At 40.8% G+C, this 21,173-nt stretch overlaps 1 long non-coding RNA gene across 1 annotated transcript in view; it reads right to left on the bottom strand.

The window, feature by feature from the left end:
• Positions 1–10,631, bottom strand: part of LOC128075127 (uncharacterized) — a 31,025-nt gene extending 20,394 nt beyond the window's left edge. Inside the window, exons 1-2 of the long non-coding RNA XR_008203659.1 lie at positions 10,553–10,631; positions 1,437–1,572 (exon numbers count right to left, since the gene is read on the bottom strand). This is a non-coding gene — a long non-coding RNA (uncharacterized LOC128075127). The remainder of the gene's footprint in view (positions 1–1,436; positions 1,573–10,552) is intronic.
• Between the last annotated feature and the right edge of the window lie 10,542 nt (positions 10,632–21,173).

The raw sequence follows: 21,173 nt of genomic DNA, 5'->3' as shown, positions 1-21,173 counted from the left end.
GAGGATGGTGCTATTAATTCTCTTTTCACCAGAAAAGAGGTAACAGTTAGCACAAAAGAAACATGAGAAATCCTTCATGTAAGAAAGGCTGTAAAATGTCTTGTAAGGAAAAGCTAGCCTACGCAACTTCTCACAGTGAGCTAACATCAACAACTCTGTCTTCATTCACAGCTCTCTGACATCATCAGCCATTTAAATTCCAGTAACAGAAAGTAAAATGTTAATACTTTGATGTCATCCCTGAATATGGCTTCCTCTCTTGATGTGATTTACCCAAAGTACGCAGAACATGAGACTCATACCTACCATCTTCTATGTTCTTCATTTTTCCTTTCTCCCTTGACAGCTGGCGTATACAATTATTCTAATTTAATCTGTTAATGAAGCAAACTCTAAAAGTAGGGGGTTGGTAGGTATAAATAGCATAAAGGTATTTAAGTTCAGCCTTGATCTTAACAGGGTCCCTCAGGAAGAGGCCTTAAGATTTCCTCACGTTTCCCCTATTTCCTCTTTCTTAAGACTAGCCATGCCCATGATGGCTCTGCACCTCCTAGTCAGCTTGGGAGCACAACCAAGTGAAAAGACCTGAAAGATGAAGGCTAACTGAATGTGATTTGTGTGAAGTGTTAGATTAGATGGTTTATTAGGAATATTTATTTTATAATTAAACTCCATTTTTTGTTGTAAAGGGACACCTATGTGCAGCTCAAGAATCAAAATCTCCCATTATGCTGGTGCTGCCACACCACACATGAATTTCTTTTTTAAATCCTGGCAGTTTTGATTTTAAATGAATCAGTCAGAGATGTGGTGAAAGCAGCATGCAAACATTAGCATTTGAATGCTATTCTTCAATTCATTTTGGTATCAGTGAGTGCTGCAGCAGAAACAAAACTAAGGGAGGAAGTTAGAAAGGTAAATCATAGGAAAAACATATGCCTGATATACTGCTGCTTCTGAAGCCCCAAAGTGGAAGAATGGATTGGTATCACAGTGTTAACTCAGCAGGCTTATATTCATTGCTGTGCTGTCTCTACTTGGTTCTGTGGGAAAGGCAATGGGATGGAGGTGGCAAGGAGACAAGAATGTATTCCCAACCTTAAGACCAGTTTGATATCAACCTCAGCAGTCATGACAGCAGTTTGATATGGAGTGCAAACTCCACAAGAGCTGTAATCACAGGAGTAACTGAAATGGAGATGCTCTGTCAGCCTCTTCCTCCTGTTTCTCCCTGGACAACAATTGTTATTGCTGGGCAAACTGTGCTTACTATGTACAGCAGTAAGTATCTCTGGCATATGATACGTTTGTGCTTTTTGATATTCTCAAAACATACAGCAGGAGCAGAGATGTGGTTTGCAAATCATCGGCAGGGGTCTACACATCTTTTGTGCTGACAGATATTGGACTAAAAGAATTCAATCTTGTTCACTTACCTCTATTAACATATTTCCTGGATGTTCTACAGATGCCTCTGCTTCTGCATCCAACACATTCTGCTTTGCTTCAAGCTTGAACACTGAAAAAAATGCTCTGTAGCTCTCTGCATATTCCAAAGGCATGCTCTTTAATCTGCAGAAAAAACAAACAAACAATACAGTTCTTTTTTTCCTAGGACCATTCCCAGAAATCTAGAATAAATACCTGAAGAACACATACTGATTCCTCATTACTGTAACCCTCTACACCTATCACGGATGTCAACATGTTGATGCTGTCAGTATTGATAAATAAATTACACGTCGTTCCTCTCCAATGGTCTGCACTGTAAAGGGGAACAATGTTAGGCCACACTCCAAACATATACTGAGACAACTGAAACCCTAACAACCAAAACTGGCAGTGGGACTGGAAGGAAGTGCACGTTATTCCTCTGCTTACACACTATCCTAACCCATTCAGCTCTATCAAAGGTTCCTTTCATAGTAGCAAAGGAAAAGCAAAACAGCACCTGTCATCTTCTGTCTGAACTTACATTTTAGTCATGGAAATCAGAACTTTTATCCTATTCTACACCAATGATATAGAATATTTTATGTACAGAATATTCTATTCTATACCATATGCCCTGCCAGTAGTATGGCAAAAACTTGGTTTGGTTTCCTCATGGACTCCTAGCTGAGCCCAGAGAAGCATCTCACTCCCACATTCAGTCATAACTTGAAAAAGATATGCCAAAGAGGCTGTTCAAAACGTTCACTAGCCAGGGCAGGAAAAACAAAAACATGAACAGTAAGCCATTTCCCATTCCTTTCCATGGAGGCTACTTCCAAACCTTATACTCAAGCCTAAAACAAGTTAATTCAGAGGGCAGAATAACAAATCCCCTTGTCTGCCCTTCCTGCCCGGGAAGCTGTGAGGGAAGGGAACACCCTTCTTCTGATAAACACAGACCCGGCTTCCACTCCGGGCTCACACAGATTTGATAGGCAGACTGAAGAATGGTAATTTCTCACTCGCAGAACACCTTTAACTTGGCTGTGATATTACACACAGCATACATAAGACAACACTGGCTGTAAAGCCCCCAGCTCAGAACCTGAGCAGGAGAACAAATTGCAATACCTAGGATTTTTTGAATAATTGCTCAGCTATGTAGACACAGTATCCTTACAGGCAAATCACTGCAGACAGAGGAGAAATAGAGGAGCCAGTACAGTTCTTTCCTGAACTCAGAACTAGAGATGTTTCCTCTAGAAAAAAGAATGACAAAACAGCACAGAACACTCTCACATCACTGGATTTTTGAAAGGAGTTCACATGATGAAGCTACAGCAATGAAGACAAATATAATTCATATAAAATTAGGAAATATGAGTTAAATAATCTAAGAACTTCGACCAAAGCAAAAGCTAGACCAAAAGTAGATTTTTCCAGGCCAGAAAAAAAACCCAAAACCTGTGTAGAATCAGTGGTCACACATGAAGCAGCTTAATTTAATCCAGTATGTGCAGATCATAATGCTTTGCACTTGCACACAAGGATGAAATAACATTTTGAAAATTCAGTTTGAAAACACTTCAGTACAACATGTTATAAACTGGATGCTTTTTTTTTTATTTTAAATCCACTTCTCCAAACTCTAAAAGGGGCTCAAGAAATCTACTTTTCCAGTCCTTGTTTCATATGACCAACATGGCACATTAAGTATAGTTCATCTGAAAATAACACAGGATAAGAGAGAGAACTGTAATTCCAAGATAAGGTGAAAGAGTTCATTTATGCTGTGAAGAAATTCCAAAATCAGTACCACGTTTACTTAAAAACATATCTCAGTATACGATCAAAATCAAACCATGAATAATCACAAAGTAGTCCACACAAAAGGCCTGGAAAATAACTCAAGTTCTACAGCCAAACTATAGAACTGTCTCCAGAATTTCGGGTTCAAGCCTCTAGTGTATGCACCTCCTTCCACCTCCTGTAAAGAGAGCGCACTTGTCACCTCCCTGCTGATTGGATTTAGAAGCAGAGCAGATCAGTGATTTTTCCAGCAGTTACTGACACACCTTCAGAAAAATCTGTCCTCGGATGAACAATTTCTCCCAGTTAAAAACAACAGCATAAAGGAATATGGCACAAAAAAGTTTAGTATCGTGTATAATTTTTCACTGCGTGGTTTTGCCCAAGGGTTTTCACTTGGCATTCTTTGTCTCAGAAAGTCAGAATACATCTTACTTCCTCTATGAGTGTCAGTAAGTGGAGGAAGTGGCACAGCGAGTGATTTCTGAAAGCCTTGCCCCTTTACACCTTTACACCATAGCACTGATATGGTTGGAATTGGACTCTCCTGACAGGATTTAGAGTTCTCTGAGGATTTTGTGCTGATTATATTTGAAAACATATTGTAATTTATCTAAGCAGCAGAATTACTTTTGTTCCATCTATGCATGCCTCGTCACTCTTAGGGGGGTAGCTCAATTTCTAGTCAAGCAACACTGCTGCCTCTTTCAGTAATTACTCTGCTATCATCCTGCCTCCAGTGGGTAACCTCAGACCACTATTATCTATTCCCTTCTCATTACATTTTTCCTCTGCCATTGCTTTGAGAAGTACTCCACAACCACCACAGGCTGAGAAAAGCACATCCTAAATCAGAACTCCCTACTGGCAATTTCTGAAGATGTTGCTTTGCTTAGAGCAATACACACCAATGGGCTATGCTCAAAACCCTGACAAGTGACAACGGAGAGAACAGGACGTCTCCTTACCTTATTTCCCTTAATGTGAGCTACATGAGAACTTCAGGAAATGGCTTAATGGCTAGAAGAATAATCAACAAAGTGTTTTGTCTGAAAGCAGATACCAATTCTATACTGAACTTCTACCAAAACATTCCCAAGCTCACAAGTGCATTGGATATATGAATTGCATGCAGCCCAGACTGCCAACTTGTTCTTGTCTCGCTCGAGACAACGCACTGAGGATATTATGGGGCTGAGCTAACACTACATTTGGCACAGTTTGCTCTGTGTGCTTAATGCTGCCATCAAGAACTTCACCTTTCCAGCATGAGAGAAGAGTGCCTCTTCAAACTGCCACTTCTCAAGGCAAGAAGTATGAAGTGTACAATAGCAATCAGGATTCCAATTCCTATTGCCATAACTTTGAGAGGTTGTTTTCTTTGTTTGTTTTATTAAATAAGACCAAGGGAAGAACTGGAAACAGGCATAGCTGTTCTGAATACAGAGGAAGGATCTGAGACCAGGGTACAGTGGCAGGAGATGCCAGTGGGATGGGACAGCCTTCTGTTCGGGTCATCAGACATTTTCTATACAACTAATTATTTGTTAAGAATGCCATTTTCCACTATGACTCTGCTGACCTTCAATCAGTAATAAAATGTTTCACTTGCGTTCAGAGATCTGACCTCAGCCTTATACGGAATTTGGGAGCTCACAAAGAATGCAGTAAAGCTCTTGTCCCTTCTCTGAGGCAAATATTCTTTAAGGAGAATAATGTTAGAGATCCTTTGAGAAATGTAGGAATTTCAAGATCAAGCTACAGCCTGGTTTCTAAGGGAAAATTAAGTTCTGCTGTCCAGATTTTTTTTTTTTTCTAAAGTGTATTTTTCACAATATAGATAAACTAAGCATTGAAAATACTAAGGTGAAGAGCAAATTTTTTTTCATGGATCCAATATGATGAACTCTCACAAACTAAGTTTTAACACTACAGATAAGATGATCTTGAATACTGCTGGGTTAATCTGTTCCTAGGAAGCAGATTCTAGGCTTCCTATCCACCTGATACAACACGTTGCTCCTGCATGCAGAATCTCACAGCAGCAAGATTGTGGGACAGGTCACTCCCAAGATTTCCCAAGGAAACTCCTGACCATGGGATTCATTTCTGCTAAAAAACTGGGTCATAGGCAGATTTGACTTCTACAGCTCCCCTCTGACAGTGGTAGTGGCTATCAGAAAGCTGTCTGAATGCAGGAGCTGGTGCAGGCCTTGGGCTCATCAGAATGAAATGGCAGTTGGACAAGTTCTGGCTGCATCCAGGCGTACAAATCCCAGTTCACTTGCTGCAACAAGACCACAGCAGTCCAAGCTGTGTAAGATGTGTACTCTGACAAAAGTTACAGCAGCCTAATTTCACCCAGACTCGGAGAGAGTTTTAACTAAAAAAAGCCCATTTTTTTGGTTTTCCCACTTATCAGAGAGCTTTTGCAATGAAGTAACCTCTCAGAGCTGAATTCATTGGTGTATTCCTATCAGGAGTCTAAGAATTCCTATTTACTTAGAAGAACAACAGCCTTTCATTCACTGACAGAAGCAGGGTGATGTAAGGCAGTCTGAATTAATATTTTCAGAACGCTATTTCAAAACAGGGTGTTTTTGGACTGCACTTTAAGCAGACTGAAGGTACAAACACTGAAACTTTGGTTGCCAGATGAAAACTTCCGTATCAAACCAGGACAAAAGTGGAGGTTTGTGAGGAAAACATCTGCCTAAAGCCTCCCATTTCTGCTCTTTTTCAGAACCAGCATTTCAAAATGAAGATCTTAGCACTTGACAGCTTCCTCATGAGAGATGATGCCATGCTTTTCACCACCTTCCAATGATTGATATATAACAAAAATGCAGGTTTTTTGGGAAGTGTATTCATTTTGCTGAGGTGCTTTGAGACAATTCATACATGGAATTCTCTAAAGCTTCAAGTTGCTTTGGAGATAGGAGAAAAAAATTTCACCTCTTCACGCAGCCATCCTTCCTTGAGGCAGGTATCAGATAGAGAAAGGCTCCTCAAACACTGGCTGGAAGAAATAAAGTCCAGGTTTTCTAGCACTGCAGACTAATTGTTTTGGCTCTGACTGCCTCCTGCTAAGCAGGTTCAGGCTTTTACTTCTCTGGCTTATGCTTAGGAGGCCCCACTCACACAGGAAAGTAAAGCAGAGGCTTGATAAGATTTGATTTCAAGGCTGTTTCAGAACAAACATTTTTTAAAGAATGAGATCCAGTGCACAAAGCTATTTAATACTGAATGCAAGAATGGTTTTTGTCTCCTCTAGTCACACTTCTAGTGAAGGCACCCCAGGCAAGAGGGGCAGTGCAAACTAGAGGAGCATAAATAGTCTAAATCAGTGTCTGGGGAGCTCTGTAAACAGAGGGCATGTGGAAATGCTCTCCCCTGTTAGTTTCAAATAACACTAAATATCTATTCTCAATGCCCAAAGTACTGAAAAAGCTTAAACTAGCACATCAGCATCAGGCAGAGAGCTCTGGAACACTATTATCCCAGAAGGAAGCAGACAAATACACAAAAAATGTATACTGTACCTAGACTAGGAAGGGGCCAATAAAGAAAAGTGACTTTCCAAAGCTTCTGACACTACCTCCTACTGTAATTGTAAGAGATTTTTAAAGTCTAAAAATCTGTGCAAGAACATCAATGCACTTTGGAGTGGACACTTGTGTTTGGAGGTCAGCTCCTGTACATGCTTCTCATCAGAAACCTGCATCCTTCAGTCAACCTGTCTCACCAGTGAAACTTGAAATCTTGCCGTATTCTACAAAGAGGAGGATGTGGAACTGCAATTCCCATTGCCCACTGCAAAGTGCCTAAGCACAGCAAAGCTTGGCTGGCTGCAAGTAAGGGAACACAGCAAGCTTTCAGCCTCTAAGCAGTACAACCCTTAAAGGAAGCAGGCAGAACACCGTATCTACGGTACCAATGTTTTCTTTCCATCATTCTGAAATTATTAGTGCACACATTCAGAAACACAGTACCAGGTGTCACCATAGTTAATCCTAATAAAATTGTCAAATAGATTACCAGCATGAAATTTACTCCATGTAGTTAAACTGTCTCTTCCTACTTCTTCTTTACAAAAGGCACATTCCAGTGTCTACTGAAACCTGCAGGAGACTTTGCACTGGCTTTAAAGGCTTCTTCAATATTCTTCAAAGCTTCTTCAAAGCTTCTCAGGAATTTCTCAACAGAGATGACAGGTGAGATTAAATTTCAAATTTCAAATTAAATTCTTAGAAAACTTACTGCTGGGAAATGTCAAGAATAGGGATATTTGTTTGGAGTCAGTTTGGGCCAGAAAACATTTCTCAAAAGAGAAGAGAGTTGAAGAGAAGGTGCATGGACAAGATTTGGGGGTGATTTAGGGGCACTTCTGCTTTCAGTGCTTTCTGTTCCCTCCTCAAAAATGTAAATTAACATATCAAATTCAGGGTGACATTTCTGATAAAGATCAGTTTAAATATAATACCAGAGGTCTTTCAACTGAACAACAGAGTGAAAATGTCATTTTTACCTGCAAAAACTGCCAGTGCAAGCTGCTGCTGAATCCAGATCAGCCGCTATTTGGCATGAACTCACCAGTGCATTTAATTCTTTCAGTCCCAGAAAACTTAATCTGATTTGGAGTATAGCAATGTGGTGGATCACATTGTTGCAGTGGTATAATAATGGGAAGGCATTAGATCAGAACAGAAATTGCTCTCTATGACAGGCTCTTGCTGAATGCACAAGGCACATATTTCAAGTACAGTTAACACACATTACTAAAATGCTGTAAGGTAAACTATTTTCTTCCACAAAAGGTCTATCTTTCTACATTTTCTATATGGTAAGAATGTAATAAGATGTCCCAACATCTTCTGTGCTTTCTCTATCAGATAATCTCTACCTTTCGCCCTCTGAAAGCCACTCCCTTTTCATTATGAAACTAATGCATTAATTAATGAGACAGCTGCCTCAGTAGGAGTCAGCAAAATGCACTGACCTATTCCTTTCTCAACCAGATCAACACCTTGTAAGAAGCTGGAGAACTTCTAGTAGCCATAGGCAGTCTGTCACAGCTTGTTATATGCTGGTACAGGGACCACAGTCAAAGAGCAATCGGCTCCTTTCCATTAGAATTCCTGCTATGGGACAAACCTTGCACTGCTCTCTCCTGTGGGATGCTTATATCATAGAGGACAACACAGGTCAGCGTCTCTCCAGCTGTTGTGCCAAGGAAGCAAGAAATTGCTCTGGCCTAGAAGTAACATAAGAAATGACAGCACAGGGGGAGAAAAACAAATCCTCCCACTGCAATTCCAAGCAGAGACCAGAATCACTCTGCTGCTATATTGGGTAGGGATTTCTGGCAGAAAAGAGCACAATTCTCCCATTTCTGTATGGTAAACCAGGCAATGACAAACAGATTTGCATGTCTCAGACAACAAATCCTCCCTTTTTATTTCCCATATTTTACCACTTCAAGGTCTGCTGACTAACAGGCATCCAGTCAACTGAAGACAGCCTCACACGAGTTTGCTGAGCAGTGTGCTGCTGTTGCCTCGTACTCTTCTGCCAAATTATACTGAAAACCAAGACAGACAGCAGATAACTTCATAATGGCTTCAGTTACCTTGAGCCTGGCTCATGGAACAGGCACATGCCTGGAGTTGGGCTTAGGATAGGCTCCAACACGCAGTGACCTTGTAAGACAGCTACATCTCAGTAGCTCATAAAAATGCAACCAGCACCTGCTGCCACACAGCAAAATCCCAATATAGCGTTTAATAAATCAGAAACCTACCCCGATCCTGTCAGCCCCAAACCAGCCCTGCTCGATGGCTGCCATTTTAACTCCATAGACGCCGCGAAAACGTGGAAGGGCTCTCTCCTTTTTCCCCATCGAACACGGGGGGTGCAGGAGGAGGAGACAGGGGCACCCGCGGGAGGGAGGGAGGAACAGCCTCGAGGGGCGGAAACTACAGAGGCGGCCCTCAGCATCGCCGGCTCCTCAGTGCGGGAGGCGGGCTGGGCGCTGAGGCGCGAGGGAGCGCGCGCCCACGTCGTGAGGCCCGGCAGCTCCTCCTGGCAGCTGCCTCGAGCGCAGCTGAGCAACGAAGAGGTGGGACAGGCGGACACACCGAGGTGCTCAGCGTGTGTGCCTGCGTGGTGGAGGATGCAGCATTTACATAGGAAGACCTGAATGCTAAGACCTGTATATGAGAAGGCCACGAGAGAACTGCTTTGCTCAATAGCATCTGGGTTGTTACTATGTGCTATTGGCCACAAAAATCTTTCTAATGCATATAGATAAAACCAACCACTGTGCTGTTGTAAGGCTCAGAGACAGTGGCAGAGGGAGAATACAAAGCTCCACAGGCGTCAGCTATGCTCCAGAGAAACCATTGCCACACTGGCTTAAAGCATGACTGGTCCCACAAAGCACTGCGCCTCCAGGTAGGAGCCAGCATCCCTTAGCACAGGGAGCAGAGAGATGAGGTGTTTCTGCTCGTCAGCTACTGCAGTACGTAGCCCACATTGAGACAAAGAATGGATGTTGGTGGAGCAAAGACACTAACCTGTGCAAGGGAAGGGCCCAAGCACAGATGCTGTTCTGAGAACAGGGAGCTTAGCGGGTGGACAGCAGGAGCAATCTCGGCTTCTGTGGCTTTGCCGAGTTGGATCCTTGCCCGACTTAACTTGGATGGATCAGTGCTCATCTGTCATAGCCTCCAGTTTGGTAAAATACACCAAGCCTTACAATGAACACAGCCTGTCTGAAGCCTCTTCTGAAACACTCCATGAAAGGACAACTTAGGTGAGATTCTGAACACTGGCACAGAAATCCCATTTGTTCTGTATAAGCTTAAAACAGTAGCTATCTTTCCTTTCTCTACTCTGGAGTAACTTACTTCACCATAGCTGTTTTCTGTGAGGTAACAGAAGCTCCACTTTAATGTTCATGAACTTTCAGAGAATTCTGAACATGGGGTAACTAAAAAAAAAAAATTAAAAAAAAATTGAAATTATTGGGTCATCTCAGACCATAATGGTGTTCCATGAGTCCCCGAGACTGATTTGAGAGAAGAGACACCTGTGTTGCTGTGCTCCGTGTTAGTTGTACAGCACAGGTAGCCAAAGTAAAGATAACGTGGGAGTTGTGCCTAATAACACACCTCAAAACTGTGGAGGAGTTGAAAGCATAATGGTGTAACAATCAGAAAGATTAATACAGTAGAATAGCAATACAGAAGGTATAATAACAAAGGAACTAGCACAAATAGAAAGGCATTACAAAGGGAAAAGTGCTCACCCATTTCCGAAGATTTAGGTTTACAGGGAAAACTCCACAAAGGAGGACTCCCCCAACCAAAGATCCTTCCCCAGTGCCAGTCAGCCCTTAAATGAGCTCTGGGAGGGGAGCAACCAGGTTCCACCCCTTCCAATCACACAGCTGCATTGCCTTCACCTGTGCTCCCAGGGCTGACCCGGTCCTTTCCCCAGGTGCTCCATCAGTGGTTCAGGCCAGGACTCAGCAGTTTCCATGCAGTATTAAAGAGGTAAGTTGCACTGTAATATTCTTAAGGGGTTATTTCGGGAGAAACAGCAAATTCACTACTGTATTAGCAATGCCGACTGGATTTTGTTGTATTCATCTAGTTGACTAACTTAGAAAGGACAGTAACCGCTTCTCAGAGTTACTTGAATAATCAGTGAAATTATGCCTGGTATTATCTGTTATCCACAGAGCAGATCTGGTTGAAGACTTGTGTAATGTCTGGACCAAGAGCAAAATAAACCTTTTGTATAGTATAAAGCAGTTTTAAAAACCAATGACTTCTGGTGTCTGCAGAATTACGGAATACAAAATCTTCAAATTTAGGGTAGGTTTTAACACCAAAATATAGTATTCTTTTTTCCAGGATTAAATACAGTGTTACAGACAGCTGTGTCCCACACATGCCCACACATAATATACTGACTGAAGTAAGACTTGGTGTCTTAAAAAGAAATTGTTGAAGTATCACGTGAAAATAGTAATACCCTCACAGATTTCTTAAGTGAGGCAGGCAGATAACTAGATAAGTGACTGGCAGTCTTACATTTTTTCTCCTTTAGTAGTCTCAAAACAGCACCACAACAGTATGTTCAGACTAATGCTTCATGCAAACCACAGTCCAGTGGTATGTGTCTACTTCACCGTCACCATAGCATTGCTGCTTACAGCCTCTGATCCAAAGTTTGCATGGGGAGACGGGTCAGCTTAGATATTCAAAAACTCTTGGATAGTCTTCTCTCTTTCAAAATCACTAGTAAAACAGTGAACAGTCTCTGAGAGAATAACATGCTTAGATAGAAGAACAGATGAGGTGCCAGCAGATGGCACTCAAGAATGTGAGCAAGCACTCCTGAGCAAGCGGAGAAAATGGTTGTGTGGTGCACTGTCCAGTATTCGCATGCAGGCTGTATGTGCCCTGTATGTTCCTAGACTGAACTCAAGAAGAGTAATTAGTAGTGCTTTCAGTGTTTCACATCTTTAATCAGGAATATAAATCCTGTCTTCAGTTTAGGAAATCTTCACACCTGGGACCAAAGTACTCTATGAAGTAGCTTCTTTCTGCTTTTGGATTAAAACCAGGTTTTGCTGCATCATGGATAAGCTGAGCCATTGCTTCTAATTTTTTTGCCAAGTTCTAGAAATTTTATTGCCTCTTCCTTAGGTTCTGGCAGTCAGTTTGAGGAAATGAAACTTGGATGGTTTATGTGTTAAGAGCTCTTCCTAAAGAACAGCTTTGGTCTCTAGACTGCTACTCTTTACTGAGATCACTGCAGAAGGTTATTTCTACTGGTCTTATGAAATAAGTTAATGTCCTCCTATAATTTAATTTTAATTAACAAAACTAAAGAGATTCTGTCTGCTAGAATTTTACTGTTGGAGTCTAGGAAATGTTTGGAAAGAAACATCAGGCTCCATCTGTTTATAGCTGTCTGTCACTGACCTTAAATCACCTCAGATCTATCAGCTAACCTTCCAACTTGCAAGAGGTCATGACTTCAGTTGATGTGGAAGATAAAGTTACATCTTAGAAGGGTGACTTCAACTAAGGAAGGGAGTCTTGTTACTCTAATTAATGAAGTTTGCCCTCAATTTGCTGACAAGACTTTTCGTCTATGATTTATACCTGGACCCTAGGGAATTTGAAGGGCTTTTTCCTTGTTTTTACACTGTGACTGTGTTGAGTATACCCAGCATTCTTACACTCTGGAGTTTTCAAAGTGCCTGAGTCATACTTTTGCTTGTGTTTCTTTGGTCTAATATGGGCAGGTAAAAAAGAAGTCTGCCAATGCCAAAAGCTTTTTCCAGCACTCTCCCTGTAAGGCTTAGAGACTGAATATTAAACTCTGGGCTAAAGTCCAGCATGCTGAATCCACAGAGGTTTCATAAGTTAAATAAAAGAACTAAAAAATATTTCTGCAGTTTCAAGTCTATCCACAGCACCATGGGACTGAGTGTGGCATGGATCTGAAGCTCTTGAAAGAGTCGAATGCAATTTCCCCTATGAACATAGCTGTACAGTGGTTAAAAACTTAGCACTTAAATTGTATCTGCTGAAAGGTTGGTATGCAAGTTAACATGACAGTATTTTTCTTTTGGTCTGAAATATGGTTTACATTGGTAATACCATTTCAAAATATTTTTGTGGTTTATATTCTGGTGGTTTTCATTTATTTGTTTATTTATTTTTGTTGTTGTTTAATAGCCCATGAAAATAGGGCTTAATTAGAAAGCTGACATTTTGTACCGAACTGTTTTTCTCTAAGAAAGGCAAAGAAATGAGCCACACATGCACACACAGGCAGCATTTCTGGCTTCCAGCCCACTCTGAGATTAGCCTGCAGAAAAATTTATTGCCTATTTCCAGAGAGGTCATCTGCCATTCACAAATGTCTTAATTATTTGAGTTAAATTACAACAACTCCAGTTGCCATACATCTGTGGATAGATTTTCCTCCAAACTGTGTAGTCACCCTGATTGAGGGAAGAGTTGGTTAAAAACTGGGACTGAACTAAGTAAAAGAAAAAAAGAAACTTACTTGAAAATTACACATCTGTGTTTACACCTAAACTATTATGTGAGAGAGTGGCCTGGAAACTTGCACAGAAATTCAACTCTGAATCCATCTGTTTGTTTATGTTCTGATTTCGAGCAAGTCCTGCTTTACTGAGTTTTCTTATCCCCATCAGTTTTGGCTGGTAGTCCTAGTTAAGCCAAAGAGATTAACTAGGGTTCTTCTCTAAATACTGGTTAGTATAGTTGATCTGATTGCATTATGAATTATGGTCCTTGCTGCGGGGCTTGAAGGCACCTTGTGGTGAGACTGAAAGTTAAGATAGTTTTCATCCTGAAGACCTGATCTGTTTGGGAGACAGCAGATCCCTGCGGAGCCTGTAGGGCCATTGGAAGCCTGGCAAGAATTTTGATTCCATGTTGTAGAGAGACATTGTGGAGGAACTGAGGAGGGACTTTTTATAAGGGCACTTAGTGACAGGAGGAGGGGAAATGGTTTTAAACTGGAAGAGGGCAGATTTAGACTAGATAGCAGGAAGAAATTCTTTACTGTTAGCGTGGTGGGACACTGGAACAGGTTGCCCAGCGAGGCTGTGCATACTCCCTCCCTGGAAGCATTCAAGGCCAGGCTGGATAGGGCTGTGAGCAAGCTGGTCTAGAGGGAGGCGTTCCTGCTTATAGCAGGGGGATGGGAATGAGGTGATCTTAAAGGTCATTCCACAATTCTATGAAACATATATTTATACTGTGGCTATATAAATAAAGCTTTAGGGGACTCAAGTGGAGAACATAGCTATATAAAAACTCAGAATCATTTAAGTTAGGGTTTGGAGGTAAGTACCACAGAACTGTCATGGAATCTGGAAAAAGACCAGATAAAAGAGTGGATAAAGTGAGATACAATCAGCACAGCTGGAGATACTAACTGGGCCAAATGAAAGGCATGAAAAATGAAGCTGAAGGAATAAAAAGCAAACAAAGCAGACTGGATGAAATGGTGGAAATAGAAAGCAAGCAAAGAGGACCCAGAAGGTCGACCTCTGCTTGGCCTATGCAACAACCATTCCTAAATGAATTCAGCACAAGCTTGCTGAAAATGAGCAAAAGGTTTTGTAAGTGATAGTGTATGCTGCAGGAGAGAAGCAATAAGTGGAAATGGGATGCAAGTTGTATACTGCAGGAAAGATGACCTGCAAGATAAGTGTACACATATTTTCCCATGTTGCATAGTCCTATGCACACTCAATAATCATTTGTAGATGGTGGATTGGTCTTTAAGCTATTAGCCAAAATTCCACAGAAGGCAAATGCTATCTTGATTGGAACTTGCAGCAGAGAGGAGGGGCCCAACATTTGATTAAGAAGCTGGCTTGCACTGGTCTAAATTTGAAGTAAGCTCATTTCCCAAGATAGAATCAAAAAAATCCAGATTTGGGGACGTTTACTTGTGGCAGTTTTGTGCTTGTTTTTGTTTTACTTCTTTTCAGATCACAGTTAAAATGCCTTAGTAACAAGAGAGTCTTGATTCTGATTTTACAAGGCATTTCATACCAGGACAACTTCACAGACTACAGTTGAATTACTTCCAAATATGCTAGCGTAAATGACTCAGAATTAGACCCAGGGTGCTCATGACTTCACAATTCTTCAGGCTCCTGAATGACTCATTTTCTTATAAGTGACATGGGCACATGCAGAAGTTGGAGCATCGATGGAGATCAGTTCTAAACAATTGCTGTTGTGAATAAAGTTTATAAACAGCTGACATTCATTGCACTCGTACATTCTCTCCTCTCAGAGTGCTAAAATGTTGCCTGCCTGCATTAAAGCATATATAATTCAATGTTTATTTTCACACAATTCAAATGGCTACCACAAATGGCAATTCATACAATCATCAAAGCAAACAAATGGTAAATGGGCACACGATAGGGAAAAAAAAATCATTTGATAGAATTCTGTCTTAATGAGACAGCCAAGAGCCTCACAGTATTCTGTCTCGCCTGTAGGATCCCAGTGCAAGTGACAGGTCTTGGCAGACAGCTTCTGAAGAGAGGCAAAAGCATCACACTGAGCTCACAGCTGCAGTCAGTCTTGGCAGATGCTATTTCATTGCCATACTTGGGATTTCTCACTGGGGACGAGGTTCCAGCTGCTCCCTCAAGCTGAATAAGGAAGTGTGAGTGAACACAGTCTTACGTTACCCTTCTCATTTGGGAGTATTTGAAATCTAATCCTCGACAATGACAGGACAAGACAAAACTGTGACAAAATAACATGATGGAAATTTTCATTTTGAACCTCTGCTTTCTCTTCCTGTCCAAAATTACTTTTTTGAAAGTAATTCTTCACAGTCATCTGACTGGAAAAACCTATAAATATCAAAGCAAGTTTCTTTCAGCACTGAAACTAGTTTCCAGCCAAGCTGAACAGATTATATCTGGAGTTAAACAGATACCTCTGAAAGCTACAGTTGAGGAAAACACTAAGTAAATCAAGATTGTGGTGCCTTGACATGGAGTACACTTATAAACGGCAGTTTCATTACTTCCCACATTCCCTCTTTCAATTTTAATTTCCATATTTAAGAACAGGAAAGGTGCTCATGTTCAGGTAACTAGACACTGATGATAAATATTAATTCATCTATTTCTAACATCCCATTTAATAGGCATTGTTTTTAATATATCCTTTAATCTGGGAATTATTTTATTCATTCTGAAGGTACATCTGGTATTGATTCGACAGGGTTTAATCTTGATATTTGTTTTTGCATGCAGTTCATCCATTTAATGGATATTTTTATGAGAGTTTGAAGAAACATATTGAACTACACATTTCAATCCATACGAAAACATTGTCATATAGAAAATCTGCTGGTCATATCAAGGTGAAGGGCAAAGAAGTAATCAGACCACAGATTCATCTGTTGGCTGCATTCTTTGAATTTAGGGTTCCTGAGTTATGGGAATGGGAATCCTACTACTTAGAACAACTCCAATTATCTATCCTTGGGCTTGCTGAGCTTCTATTTCAAAGAGCAAGGGGCAGTACCTGGCAATCTTAGCTGGCTGTGATACTACGGTAGGACTTAGGATGGATTATAGTAGCTGGTTTCAATGACACTGCGTTTGGCTTTCTGCTAGCTAGGTGTCCAGTCCCATGAATCTAAAAGTGTGACAGACAGGAGCTCTATATATGTACATATACATATATATATTTATATGTATGTATGTACTGAAAGGCAAACCCAACTGTATGTCTGTAGATGTATGCAGAAATAGCAAATTTATAGGGCAAATCTTTTGGTACTAAACAACACAGTTTATCCTATAGCTACTTTAGAAGGTTTTATTTCAGACTTCTTATAGTCCTGTGTGGACTGAATGTCTGCTGAGGGTCTGGCCACATCTTCTGTTTCATCTAACAGGTACCTAATCTAGTCTCTGTGCCCCAAGACCACCAACAATACAAACAAAAGCACAGAAAATGAGGTGAACAGAAGTCCACATCAATGCTACATTTGATTTGATTTAAAATGCTCATGAAGGTGCACGCTTTGTCCTTGCTGCAGTGCGTAACTGGAATGGGTGATGCAGAGCAGTACCACTCTTGAAATCTTCAGTACCATTAGATGTCAGTGATGTCTAAATCAGTAACTTCTCTTACGTACATGCACCCTGATTTTTCCCACGTGTTTAACTGCCATTAAAAGTTCATTGCTTCCTAGGGTGGCTTTAAAGCACATTAGATTTCTTGCGGCACCTGAAGCTTATAATACCACACCATAAATGTACTATGCTGCCCATTCTGTTTACAAATGAGAAAATGTTTCCTTTCCAGCCTTTTTTTTTTTTTAATGAACAGTCTCTGTCGTTAGTCAACTCAGTCAATTTTCACTGGCCTGTAAATGCGAAGGGAAAATAAAATATGCTAAGCTGAAATTAAAATACCAAGACATACTTCACTGATTTACTGGGGAATAAACAAAGGACAGATCTTGCCTTTTATAGATGTGAGCTTCTCTGTGCCAGGGTTGTATAATCTGCCTTTGCCAAAGTTACATTACACACAACGGTGTTTACAGGCCTTTAGAATCACAATCTCTCTTAAATTCCATTAAAAAAAATGTTTTTTAAACCTATGTTTAAATACCTCACCAGAAGAAATTTTCCATCATGGGTAGGCTGTCACAAAGGAATCTACAGCAAAATAATATATTGCTGGTAAATGAAGACACTCTGTCTCCTCCCAGGAAACAGTATTTGCATGTAGATGTTTCTGATTTAACATAGCAAATACATTGCTCCATAAATGTCAAGGACAGTACGATGCCCAAGACTGGCCTGAATATTTAGAAAAGAACAATAAAATCCCAGCTCTTAAAACAGCCCGAATGCTGCAACAGTTGAGATCCATAGCACTCAGAGTGTAAAGAGAGGACCATCCAAAGTCACACTGAAAGCTCAGGGCACCACAAACCCCACAGTTTAGCACCGTCAGCATTCCCACCAAGCATCCCAGTATCGTGTACTCAGGTACACTTCACATACTAGGATCCCTGGTATGTGTCAGAATGTCATAAACCTCATTGTTATCGTAATAAGATCTGTGAATATTTTTATAAAGTGAAAAAAATCAATAATTCAATCACTTTTTTTGGCTAACTATATGCTTCAAAGACCCCGCTGTACATAGTCACTCAGACTTAGTTTTTTCTTTGTTCCATTTGGCAAATTCTTCTCCCTCTTATCATCACTCTGCTTCAGTTGTGGGCAGAACTGAGGCTGTGGTTTAAATTCAGCTGTCCAAGCTTCCTAAGCAGAACACCAGCACAGCCAAAGCCTTCAGCTGGCAGAGTTTTCCAAGACACGCAGAGAATTTTGAGGCTATCTGAGTAGCTCTTTTCTCGCATGCCCCTTTCCCAGCTTCCCAGTCATTTGGATGGCTACCATTAGCTGCCTACTTATGTTTGACAGTTCAAGAGGCAAGTGGCAGCAATAAGCTGGGTCTGCCAGACAGCAAGATGATGATGCACATTTTGGATTGTTTGTCACTGGCCACTGGAATGAGCTAGAGCATAGAGCTTTAACCAAATACCCCTAGGCCAGAGCTATTTTAGAGCTGACTCTAGCAGTCTACCTAGCAACAGCCTCTGATGTATATATGCTTTATCAGTGCAAAACTTATCCTACTGTGCATTGATTGAACCCAAAAAGTTACGGTGATAACTATCACTGTTGGATTTCTGCTGCTGAGACAAGAGCACGGCTTGAATGTTTGCTGCAGAAGTATTGATGAGAGACAATCTTTGGGTGCATGTTACTTGGAACAATAAAAAAAATTACAGATTTATAGAACTCCAGAATATTCCTGAATCTGATGGATTTTGCTTTCTGAACTATATTTTTAAGATATACAGTAAAAATCCTGGCCTCAGTGCTAGAAAAGGTGAATACTGAGCTTTTAATGTTTATTTAAGTTTTTAGATCAGTTATGTAATGTCATCCAACCTTGTGCTTACTGGCTACAGGTATTTTACCCATAGACAAGTTTTCCTCTGAACCCTACTAATAACATGAGAGCTTGAACTGATTTCATCCTTATACTTATCTGTTCTACATTTTCCTTTTCCAAGAGCAATGGCATAAACTAGCATGACCTATGTTAAATTGACTTTAATTAAATCATTTCAGTTTATGCTGATTGAGCATCTGGCCAAAAATCCATCCCTAGAACAGCTACTATTGCACTTAGGCACAATTTTTCTACTGTGCTCCTTCAGAAGGTATGGGGAGTTGGGGAGAGGAAGAAAAAACATCTATCCACTTGCATTCAAAACCAGATGTACCCAACTTATGTACATTCCCAAATAATCAATTCTTGGGAGGTAGGGGGAAAATGACATTTTCTTTGCTTTAGATTCTTGGCCATGTTTGTTCTGAGCAACCCAGAGCCTCCAACCCTGGCAGGAGGCAGGTATACTTCTACAGAGAAAACATGCAGGCAATCACTGGCCTTTAGTATTTACATCTAGCAGATTCTGTAGCTGCTGTCCCCAGTAACACATGTAAAACACTTGACACCAGTGAGTGCCAGACAACGTGTTACTGAGCTGTGGATGATAAGCATATCTCCAACAGCAATAACTGTTGTAACTTATCCAGCACATTCCCTGACCAATTAACATCTTAACTGTACATGCATTGCCTGAAGGACATACGGAATTTGACAAGGGATTAGACTAGATAACTTGGCATTATTTTTATCATGATCCTACCAGTGTTGTATCTTGCTTCTATAAAGATATTCTTAACAGCATTCCTGGTAGGAAACAAGCTTCCATCTGTTACTGTTGTTTCCCAGGTTAAGTTTATACTCTTGGCAAGTGGAAATAGGGACACTCCTGAGTGATACTAACACAGCAGACTACTCTCTTTACTTACTAACTTGATATGCATTCTAGGGTGCTGTAGAAAACATTCCCAGTACGTTACCTAGAAAGTGACACTGAGCTGGGATGTCCTTTGCAGTCCTGTTTACCTGCAACTGTCTGTAGAGATAAAAACATAAGTACACTCTAGAGGCTGATTCAAGCTCCTTCAGAAAAAAAGGAGTCCCAAACTGGGGTTCCTCTTTTCTAAAAGAACTGATCGGGGTAATTCATATTTACACCTTTGCAAAGCTCTGTAGAAACCAAGCCAGCATAAGATCAAATCACTTCTCAAGTCTCCCATGTGTTTAATTTTGCCATCTATCTGTGAGTTTTGTGTGCCATTTTACAGATTGGCTACAAAGCGTAGAGGACAAAACTAGCAACTAAGGTCATTCAGGGACTGGAATGGGCCACCCCAGGGAGTCACTGGGAAGTCACTGACCCTAGTGTTCAAGGAACGTTTGGACGTTGCCTTGAGGGACATGGTTGAGGGACATGGTAACTGGTGATAGGAGGACGGTTGGACTGGATGATCTTGTTTTCCACTTACAAGACTGATGCTATGATTCTTCACAGGAAGTCTGTGGGAAGATGAACTACTGAATAGGTTAACAATGTCCTGACACCATCACTAGTATGGTATAGAAGGTTAGCCTTTGTCACTGCAATGGACTCTGAAATAAGCCAGGGAGTGTCCCTGCTGAGAGTGCCACAATCATCGTTTTGTTTCTGAATACTTCCCAGTGCTGTATGAATGCATTTGTGTGTACACTTAAAGGGACAGATGAAGGGAATCAGTCTGGGATGCCAATTACAGCTTTGATCAGTTTGTTTATGGTACTGTGATGGTAGTTGAGAAGAACAAGTCTCCTCTCTGGGTGACTTAAAGAATACAGCTCCTTTCCCTACCATGGGGGGCTGTGAAATCCCTTGGGATGAACAGTCTTGGTGAATACTTGGCAGGTTGCAAGGTATTTTTTGGTTAAAAATAATAGTTGATGCTCTTTGGATGCTTTTGATTCCAACTCACTTCACTCATGAGTACTGCTGTGCTAGAAGTCATACTTGGTGCGTTTCTGATGTTAGCACTTGCAGAGCTCAATGTAGAGCAGCACACCTTTTACTGAGCGGAGAAAAGTGGTGAGAATTAAGAACTCAATTATTCAGTGTGGATTTTTACCAGAATACAGAAAACAACATTCAGCTTCTTAGTTAAAAAAAATGGAAAAAGTAAAAAAACTAACACAGAGAGCTTTTCATGCAAGGAATTAATTTTCTTTGCTTGCCACAGCTATTACCAGGACTCATTCAAAGTTTATAGCTGCATTTTCAGAAGTGCTACACTACAACATCTGCAGGCCAACATACAGCATATCTTTCAGTAAGAGGGACCACTCCTTCCTTTCTTCAAATAAAGAAGAATCTCC

The sequence above is a fragment of the Tympanuchus pallidicinctus genome, unplaced genomic scaffold, assembly GCF_026119805.1.
Source record: "Tympanuchus pallidicinctus isolate F22 unplaced genomic scaffold, pur_lepc_1.0 scaffold12, whole genome shotgun sequence".
NCBI classification, from domain to species: domain Eukaryota; kingdom Metazoa; phylum Chordata; class Aves; order Galliformes; family Phasianidae; genus Tympanuchus; species Tympanuchus pallidicinctus.
This window is presented reverse-complemented; position numbering and strand designations above follow the sequence as displayed.